This window comes from Pinus tabuliformis, chromosome X (assembly GCF_031772625.1).
Source record: "Pinus tabuliformis cultivar Carrire ecotype Pingquan chromosome X, CPIR1, whole genome shotgun sequence".
Lineage (NCBI taxonomy): Eukaryota > Viridiplantae > Streptophyta > Pinopsida > Pinales > Pinaceae > Pinus > Pinus tabuliformis.
The window spans coordinates 1,713,510,382-1,713,521,340 of NC_142308.1; positions in this window are offsets into that span (position 1 = coordinate 1,713,510,382).

The following is a 10,959-nucleotide window of genomic DNA, read 5'->3' on the forward strand; positions in this document are numbered from 1 at the left end:
AAGTATCTAGATCCTAGGAGCCCATTAGTAGATGTGAACATCAATGGAATTATATTTTCAAACACTCTCGTTGACTTGGGAGCTACATTAAATTTCATGACCAAGGAAACCACACTCAAACTTAAGCTTCAAGGATCTCTAAGAAATACCACTATTGTGCTACAGCTTGTTGAGAGATCCATAGTAGAACGTGAAGGTATCATAGAAGATGTAATGTTCTCTATTTATTCTTGGAAGTATCCCACTAAATTCATTTTCCTCAAGCCGAAGACCAAGTTTAATGGATATCCACGCATCTTAGCAAGACCATGGTTAACCATTGTCGATGCATACAACAACTGTAGGGCTGGAAACATGACCATCACAAATGGGAAAGCCAAAAAATAACTTTTATTATACCCACCATCTATATCTTTTGTTGAGAACTAATTTCTTACATGCATAGACGAAGAAGAAAAGAATATATCTTGCCTCTCACCATCCTACCTTGTATGTACATTAGAAACCACCCTTTGTAGAAGGAAGATTGATGAAGATGATTTGATTGATAAATTTATGCAAAACCAATATCTTGTTTCCATGAATATTAATGAAATCAAAGAAGAATCATCCATAGTGAATCCTCATTGTTTGCAAGGTTTTTCATGGGTATATTTGTTTATTGTTGGCTCTAATAAAAATAGTGTAAAACCAGTAGAAATTGACCCCTATAAAACATTGAAAATCATCCCCTTCCTATCAGCTACTCAAGAAGACCAAATTCTCATTGTCTTAAAATGACATATTGATGCATTTGCATGGGAATACAAGGGAATGAAAGAATTAAATCCTTCTATTTGTACTCACTATATATACATCGAGGATAAAAAACTTGTTCACTAGCCACAAAGGTGAATGAACCTTACATTGAAAGATATGGTGAAAAAAGAATTGTAGAAATTATTAGATGGAAGATTCATCTATCTAATATTATATAGTAAATGGGTGTATCCCTAGACATTTTCCCTAATAAAATTTTCAAGTACAGAATCTATGTTCACTATAGACCACTCAACGAAGCCACCACGAAGGATCATCATTGCTTGCGCTTCTTTGACCAAGTTATTGATGTGCATCTAAGGAAATTCTTTTCCTTTTTGGATGGATCTATTGGGTATAATCAAACCCAAATCAGTACTAAGGATCAAGATAAGACCACCATCACACGTCCTTGGGGGAAGTTTTCTTACAAATTCCTCCCATTTGGGTTGTATAATTCCCCTAAAACCTTTCAAAGGGTTGTTCTTACTATATTATTTGATCTTGTGTGTTATTCAATGGAAATCAACATACATGACTTCAAACCCTATGAGGATGATTTACAAGAGGCTCTCTCAAACCTGATGATCTGAAAATGGGGCTTCTAGGCTTCTTGTCTAACTTACAAGAACCTCTCCCACTTCCAAAGCTTGAATATTCCCAAGTCTATTTGATTAACCAATGCGGAATTTAAGAAATGCTTGAAAATATAGTGTATGTTTATGTTTATCTTAAATTGATTATGTGTTTTAAAATCTATTGTTTGTGCTGATATGTGAATGTGCTTAAAATAGGTGTATGCTTGTGTTTATTTTTTACTGTTAAGTGATGTAATTACTATTGCTTATACTGATATTTTAAATACAAAGAATAGTAAATAATGTAGCAAGTAAAGCCCACACATAACAACAATTTAATTAGGAGTTCACCCACAACTCTTGGGCTACATCTCTGTGAGCTCTAGTCAAATAAACTAGGCTCTCTGGGATTATGGAAAGGTCCTTTTTACAAGCTCTTGGCTCAACTCCTGTTGTTTTACACAGAAATAGTGGGTTCAAACACCGTTATCCCCTGGATCTTGAAGCTCTGGCTCTTGGCTCTGGCTCTTGGCTCTTGGTTCTGGATCTTGGCTTTGACTCTGGCTCTTTGGCTCTTGGCTCTGGCTCTTGGCTCTGACTCTAGCTCTTTGGCTCCTAGTTCTGGCTCTTAGCATTTACTCTGGCTCTTTGGCTCTGGCTCTGGCTCTCTGGCTCTTCACTCTAGCTTTTTTCTGCCTTCTATCAGGTTACAACTCTCTCTAGGCTTTTCACTTGAACTCCAAGTGACTCCCTTGGCTGCATTTTTCTTCTCCGCTGCCTCCTTTTGCTTTTGTGTTGCCTCTTTCACCTTGGCTTCCTGCCTTGGCTTCACTTTCAACAACAAAAACCCCAACAACACCCTCAACAACCAACAGTCCCCTCATTTTGTTGTTTTGTGGCTTTTTAAGCCAAATCGTGTTGCCTATTCATTTTCCCTGTTGGGCTCTGCAATTTCTGGCTTTGGTCTGCTCAAATCCCTCTTCTAGCATTCAATAATCATTACATAATGCCTTTAGGGTAGGCGGCCACCTATTCCGTAATGGAATTGACCCATCGGCGCTTGAAATCCTTAAAAAATAGTCGTTCTCTATTTGCATGGAGAACGCTGTAAAACACGGGAAAATCCATAGAAACACTATCTTTAGGACTTCAAAAGTCCTTAATCCCGCCTTATATTTCTATCGAGTCCACCTAGGAGTCACTATTACATATCGCAAATGGCATGGTTCCAAGGTTTCCCTTTGTATTTTGTTTGATAACGAAATATACGAAAATACATTAAAATTGCCTTTTGGCAGATCTCAAATCTTATGCAACAATGTTTATTTTTACATCAGGTCCATAATATCGTTGTCGCATATCAGGGGGGACCCAAGGTAAGCCATATGGCATGACTGATGCCAATGCTGACTGCGATCCACCGATATCGGTGATCGGCACATGGCGCATTGTGGGGTCCTGTCTTTGCCTTGTGGCATCGCTGATTGTGATCCACCGATATCGGCGGTAGGCATATCGCTCGGCCTGATCCCATCGCATATATTCCAACTGCCACTGTTGATTGCAATTTTCGATCGAATCTAGACTATTGGTCGGCCCAATCTGATGGTTCCTGTGCAAACACTGTTCAAGCCATTGTTTTGCCTCTTTTTCCTTTGAAAAAGGGCAGCTTCATTTCATGATAACTCCTTCATTTGAAGTCCATTTTCGCCCATTCAAGTTGCGTTGGATTCAGAATGAGGAGATCTATGCAATGAGACTATTTCTAAGAGCAGCCTATGATTTTTATTTTCCTCTTATTTACAAAGGATTTGTGCCATTTGGCACCTTTTACCTCTTATATGAAGTATTTTAGACTTAGAGTTTTATCCAGGATCCATTTTTGGATCAACTGAGCAAAGCCTTTGAAAGCTGTGAGGAGATGAACCTCTCCCTAATCCATGAGAAGTGTATATTAGTGATGAATGTAGGAATTGTCCTAGGACATTTCCTCTCCTCAAAAGGAATCAATGTGGACCCTAATAAAATAGCCATCATAAAATATGTTCTTGTTTCTGAAAAGAAAAAATATTTTAGAAGTTTATTTTGCCTTATTGGATATTATCGAAGATTCATAAAATGTTTTACTAAAATTGCTTCTCCTCTATTTTCATTACTAACCAAAGATGTCACAATTTTTTTGGACATATTCATGTCAAGAAGAATTTTAGGGTTTAAAAGAAAAACTAATGATAGCACCTATACATAGAGGACCAAATTGAACCTTGCCTTTCATATTGATAAAAATGCATTATACAAGGAAATTGGGGTCGCTCTGGGAAAATTTGAAGGCAAACACCCTTATGCAATTTATTTCATTAGCAAAAAATTGTCCAACGTTGAATTAAGCTATACAGTAATTGAAAAATAGTTCCTTGCCATTAAGAAATCTTTAAGTAAATGCATGCATTACATCACTATTTTCCAAGTCTTCATGCATACTGACCATGCAACAATGAATTACTTAATGAATAAAATAGATGTGAATGCTTGCATAAATAGGTTGTTATTGTTGTTGCAACAATTTGACATGACTATTGTTTACAAAAATGGAAAAGAGAATGTTGTTGCATATTTTCTATCAAGACTAACCTTTTTCATAGATGAAGAAGTGACAAATGACCAACTCCCTTATGAGCATATTTTTTGAATCTATCTCCATGGTTCACCAACATTTCCAATTTCCTATTTATTGGCCAATTACCTCTTCACCTATTTTCAATGGAGAAAAGCAAGATTGTTAGAAAAAGTGCCTCCTACACTTGGATTAGGGAAAAATTATTCAATTTTGGGCCTAATCATATTCTGAGAAGATGATGAAGGATGAATTTTATGACATCCTTTTAGCTTTGCATGATGGGCCCTATGGGGGACATGTTTTTTTTTGTGTAAGTAAGCTTTGTTATTAACATAAACAAATATAGTACAAAAATTCTGCAGAAGCAGATTACTGGCCGTTAAACTGCAGGCCTTGCCCCATATACCAAAAAATACTAGATTGACAGAGTACTGGAAGAGACTAGATAACAGAAAACTAGGATCATGCACACCACATAGGGCGGCTATTAGCAAGAGTGGACAGCAGACAAAGACAGAGGAAACCTGGACAGATGACATAGTAACTCACTAAGAGGAGAAAAGCAGGGAAGGCCTGAAGGACTGCAGAATCAGAGGCGTTTGAACATTTCCATGACCGGGTTGGGTCTGGCCATGTAGCTCTCCCTAGGCTTGGATGAGGTGCCCTGCTGGTCTCCTGAAGGTTCATTCTTCTACATGTCGGAGGGCTTGTTGTCTTGCCCAATGGTTTGCTTCAGAATCTTGATCAGCACAGTGAGTTTCTTCTCCATGGTATCGACTTGTTGGTGGATCGCGCTTAATTTTAATTCGCAGCTTTCCACCACTGCCATGTGGTCATGCGATATAGTTTCAGCAAATTGTTTGAGCTTACGCAGCTGTTCCGCGTGCTCGCCTTGGACATCCATAGCTTTGGCAAGGAGGGTCTTCATTCGCCACGCTTCCGCTTGAGTTCTTACAAACTGAGTGGCCCGAGTGCTGGGCGTTCCCGGGTCCTGGAGCCAGTCGACTTCCTTCCCGATTTGCTGATCAGAGAGCTTACTTTCCTCGTCCTGGACAGTGGCTTCTAAATCAATGATTTTGCGCTTGTTCCGTTGCGAGGTTCTCCTCTCAAACATCTCTCTTGCCTGCTGCAGATCATTGTTGGCTGATTTGTTGCGGCTAGTCTCCCCAGCCATGGTGCTGCTGTCTTGCCTAGCTGTATCCCGATCGCTGTTTGCAGATGGAGTAGGGACGAATTTGCTGCTCACTGAGACAATGTTTGTCGATGGGCAATTGAGAGTGGTTAAATAACCAAAATCGGGGAGGTTTCCGGTGAGTGATCAGTTAATTTTGTGCAACTTGCACATCAGATCACCATAATTGCTGCATGATGGAATTTTGGTTGGGTTGTGGGATAATTGAGCCCGTCTACGGTCGTCACGCCCTGCTTGCTCCATATTGTGCTATGTGTCCCTATTCCTTGTAATGTTTCGGTGGCTCATATTACCACAGATTATGGGTCTGCCCAAATCTATGTCACCTACTTTTGTCATGGTTTCCCTCATCCTATATGTCCTTCACATTATGCCGGTAATTAATGGTATGCGCCTAGTCAGCCTGTTCATGCAATTATGGCTTTGGGCTATTCGACCCTCTGGTCGGACTCCTTTGTCGTCACCATATCCAATCGAGAGAGTTGGATGCATTTGCTCTTTAATTGCTGATTGTCGACCTGCTGCCAACAGCTGTCCCATACTTCGTTGGGGTGTTCAATCCCATGATTTGCCAAGTGGTCAGCAACTGCATTGGCATTTCGCCTTACCGCCTGAAAGATGAGGCCTTTCATCGCTCCTATCAGCTTGGCAATGTTGTCTGTGACCTTGGACAGTCGCCAGTGCTTTGTGACTCTGCTAGCCAGCATTCCTCCATGGATTTTCCTGGCCACATTAATGGCTACTTCGGAGTCTCCTTCAATTACTGCCTTGCCTGTTTGATTAGTTTGGAGGATTCTTAGCCCTTTCTCCAGAGCTCCGAATTCCATTTCATTATTTGTGCCTTCCCCCAGAGCTTTGTTGTATATGTAGAGTATGTCTCCTTCATGGTTTCTGATGATTCCTCCAATACCTGCTTGGCCGGGATTGCCTCTCGAGGCACCGTCAAAGTTTAGTTTTAAAAACCCTTCAGGCGGTAGCCTCCAGCCCTTCGGTTCTGTATTTAGGTTTTGTCGTTGCTTAAAGGATCGTGGTTGTTGTGCATTGAGCAGGTTGAAGGCATTCAGAATTCGCAGGTCCTCGGCCGAAGGATGATTATCAGGGTCTGCCTTGCATTTTACGAGGATTAATTGGCGCATGTTTTGGATTACGGTGCTATGCAGGTACTCTATGCTTCTGTGCTCATCTTGAAAGACTCTACGATTTCTTTCTTTGCATAAGGTCCAAGTGATGAAGCCTGGTAGAATTTTCCATATGTTGTTGATTCTTATGTTGTTGGAGTATTTGCTAGGCCAATTCATGATGGTATTTTGAATGGATTCCCTGTCTCTGTTTGTTTGCTACAATATAGTTTCCATCCCTTGCCATAGTTGATCAGCCCAATCACAGGAATTGAAAAGGTGGTTCATGGTCTCTTCTACCTGTTTGCACATAGGGCATATGGAGGGACCTTCAAAACCCTTTCTGCGCAGGTTCTCCCATGTAAGAGTTTTCCTGCTCATGACGAGCCATAAGAAGGTTTTTATTTTAGGCCAGAATATGGCGTCCCAAACCTTGCTGCTCCATTGTATCGCCTCCATTTGCTCCGAGAGTTCTAGTTGTTCTCTGGCCTCTTTGAGAGTGAAGTTTCCGCTTCCTTTCATGCCCCATCTTAGGATGTTGTTTTCTGTGGCCTTCCTGATAGTGTGATTGTTTATGCCTTTCAGGAGGTCCTTTGTGTTGTCATTTTCTTCAATTGGGTTCTCAGCATCCTGGATAGCCCATTCCCTCCATTCCTTGTCGTGGCTGTTAGGGTTAGAGTAGTGGTGGACATTAAACTTTCCCCTGTTCTGGCATTCTGTTTTGAACTCTTCAAGCTCTGGTTGTTCCAGCTTTGGGAGCTACTGCCACGCATCTTCCCAGAAGAGGGTAGTTTCCCCGTTGCGGATCTCCCAAAAATTGTGGTCCTGAATTAAGTTGCGGTTTCTTCTGGCTAAGTTCCATATTGGAGAACCCTCCAGAGTTTCCTGTATCCTGATTAGGTCCTGATTGTTGTAGTTAGGAGTGTATTTCTCCTTCTAGTGTCTGGCCCAAGGTAGGTTGATTTCCTTTAGCCAGCGCCACCACAACTTGGCTCCACATGTTTTATTGACGGTGTGGGGGTCAATTAAGCTTAAACCGCCAGCTGCTTTCGAGGTGCAGAGCTTGCTCCAGGCTACCAGTGCCCATTTTCTTTTTTCCGCATTGCCACTACATAAGAAGGATCTTTTGATGTTTCGAATCTTCTGCATGGTACCACTGGGGGCTGGCATGATGGATAGCAAATATTGTGGGATGGCCTGCAGTACAGCTTTGGTGAGGACAAGTCTCCCAGTGAAGTTAAGAGCTCTGTGAGTCCAATGCTTGCATTTTTTCTCCAGCTTTGCTAAGATGTTTTCCCAGTGAATTTTTTGCCAAGGCTTGGTAGTGAGAGGGGCTCCCAGATATTTAGATGGGAGAGAGCCTTTTCAGAAGCCCAGAATGCTGGAGAGATGGTTATGGATGGCAGAATGAGTGTTAAAGAAGAAGATAGTCAATTTGGCCTGGTTTATCTCCATGCCTGAAGCTTTGCTAAAGAGATGAAGGATGCTTTTGAAAGTCATAGCTTCTTTGACGGTTGGAGAACCATGCAGCATTGTGTCATCGACAAACTGCTGGTGCGTTGTGGCAGGTATGGTGGGGAAAGGGTGTAGGCCATTAAGCTTTCTCTCCATTCTTGCTTTGTGAATGAGCCTACTGATCCCTTCCATGAGGATTACAAATAGGAAGGGGGATAGAGGGTCTCCTTGACGAATGCCTCGGGAGGGGGAGAAAGGAGCAGAGGGGGAGCCATTTACTAGAATGGAAAAATTGGAAGATTTGATCAGAGCAAGGATCCATTTGGTCCATTGCCTGTCAAATCCAAAGGCATTTAGAATGGCCTCCAAGTAATTCCAGTTGACTTTGTCAAATGCTTTTGAGAGATCTAGCTGCATTAGCATGCCAAGAAGTTTCCTTGTCTGCAGGGTGTGAATCATCTCCTGAGCTAAGAGGATGTTGTCTAGAATTTTCCTGCCTTCCACATACCCTGACTGTTCTTCTAAGATTAGGTCAGGTAGAACGGGCTTAATTCTGTTGGCTATGACCTTAGAAATGATTTTATATATCACATTGCAGAGAGCTATAGGTTGAAACTTGTTAGGGGAATTGGCTTCTTCTTCCTTGGGGATAAGTGTTATGAAGTTGGCGTTCAGGGATTTGAGAATAAAGCCTGAGTGTCTGGAGTCTTCGACAATTTCCCATACCTCTGTTTTGATAGTTGGCCAGCAAGCTTTGTAGAAGTTGATTGTAAATCCATTAGGCCCCAGTGCCTTATCATTTGGCATGCTTTTAACCGCGTCCTCCACCTCCTCCATTGAGACCTTTCTGAGCAGAGCAGAGTTTTGCTCTGAGGTTATGATGCGGGGTATGGATTTAGTTAGCTCCTCTATGGCCTCAGATCTATCTTCTTGCATTTCCTGAGCTATATGCTTGAAGTGCCTGGTGAGCAGCATTGATATGTCCTTGTGGTTTTGAAGGATTTCCCCTATTTCATTTTTGAGCCTCAGGATTTTGTTTGCCCCACTGTAGTCCATCGTTGAACTGTGGAAGAATTTTGTATTTTGTTCTCCCTCCTTCAGCCAATGGATCCTTGATTTTTGCTTCCACAAAGTTTCTTCCTGTTGGCAACGAAGTTGCCATTGCTGCATCAGAACCTTCTCCTGTTCTTTTGAGTCTTCTTTGTAGTTCCCGGAAGCCCATTCCTTGTGAATTTGATTTATCTTACCATCGATGGTGTTCTTTTCCTGGAAGATGTTTCCAAACTTCTCAGTGTTCCATCCTTTGATTATGTGTTTGATGTGTTTTAGCTTGCTTTGGAACTTGAACATTTTGGTGCCTCTTAGATCTGATGGTTTGCGCCACCATTCCTTCAGCAGATTTGCAAAGTCGGGATGGGTTAACCAAAACTTTTCAAATCTGAAGGGTTTTTTTCTAGGGGTGCTGAGGATGGCTGCTTCCAAAGCTATAGGCCAGTGTTCTGATTCTCCACTGGGGAGGATGTCAGAGTCCACTGTGGTTCCTCCGAGTAGGATATTTTCCAAAATCAGAAATCGATCCAGCCGAGAGGCAATCCTATTGTCTCCTCCTCTTCTATTGTTCCAAGTGTAGGAGCCATTTTTGGGGAGAATGTCTACTAGCTTGGCTGCTTCTATGAAATCAACAAAGAGTTCTGTATCTTTGTTGAGCTTTCTGAGACCTACTTTCTTCTCCAATAGGGATGTAATCATGTTAAAATCTCCCTCCATGATGATCTTAGAGGTGGGGTATCTTAACTTTAAATTCATAAGAGAATTAAGAAAAGAAAATTTGTCGTCTAGTCTTTGCGGGCCATAGACATTAGTGCATAGGTAGGTTTTAGAGTTACCTGTTATTTGAACTTCTGTGGCAATAAACGAGCATGGAGCCTCCATTGAGATAATGTTTATTGTTCGGGTGTCCCAAAATGTAGCTATGCCTCCTTCCCATCCTTGACTGGCTACATCTATATATTTGATTGGTTTGCCTAGTCGTTTGCTGATGTTCTCCATTTGATTGGTAGTACATTTGGTCTCCTGTATGAACATGATGTCTGGTTTTTCTTGTTAGAACTTTCTCTTGAGCAATATTTGCTTAGCTTGGTTGTTAAGCCCTCTTGCATTCCATGAGATGACCTTCATTGACAACTAAAAGACTTATTGGTGGGTCTGGAAGGCATGAAGAGCCTTCATTTTCCCAGAGTTGATCATTAGAACCCCCAGGTCATGCAATACCTCTCCACTGGTTCTTCTGCCTCTTCTTTTATTTGGCTTCCAGCCTGTTGGGTTAAGAGATATGCTCTTTGACTGATTACCTGTGCCTTTTGCAATGCCTAATCTTCTGTTTTGCCTCTCGAGTTCCACCTTTTGTCTTGCTATGAAGAGGTCACTGATTTTCTTGATTTCTTCTTCCGGAATGTTGTCTAGCCCTTGGGTTTTCCAATTTTTTTCCATAGCTGGGAGGTTGACTCCTTCTTTTTCTACGATTGAATTGAGCTCTAGATCCTCGCTTCCCCCATCACTAGTTAACATATATGTGTCTTCATCATGTTCATCTTCGAACTCTCGCATTTGCACTTCTGTTCTGAGTGTGTTTTCCTCCCCATCCTGAGTGGTGTGTTCTGTCTTGTTTTTTCGTGCTTCAATAAGTTTTGTATCTCTGTTAGTGCCTTCTGAGTCTGTATCTATTTCCATAATGCTGAAGGTGTTGCTGATGATGCCAAGTCCTGTTTCTGCTCTGTGTGTTCTTTTTCTGTTGGCTCTCTGTCTTATTTTCGGCCTTGTGAAGGCCTCTTTATTCTTTGTTGCTTGTTCTTGTTTGTGTTCATCCCCTATGTTGTTGAGAGGGCACTCTCGAAAGAGGTGTCCGTGCTCATGACACTTGCTGCAATGGAAGGGGATTTGTTCGTAGTCGATGGCTTGATAGTAGTCTCCATCTCTGAATTCCAGCCACAAACCTTCATGCAGAGCCCCTGAGACGTCCATCTCAACACAAATGCGTGCGCATGAGGTATATATTCGTTGCACTGTTGCTTCAGAAGCTTTAATGAAGGTTCCGAGCCGGTCTCCAATCTTCTTAAGCATTGCCAGTCCCCAGTAGTCTATGGGAAGGGAGAATAGCCGGATCCACACTGGAACTTGTGTGAATGTCTCTTGTTCAGGTAC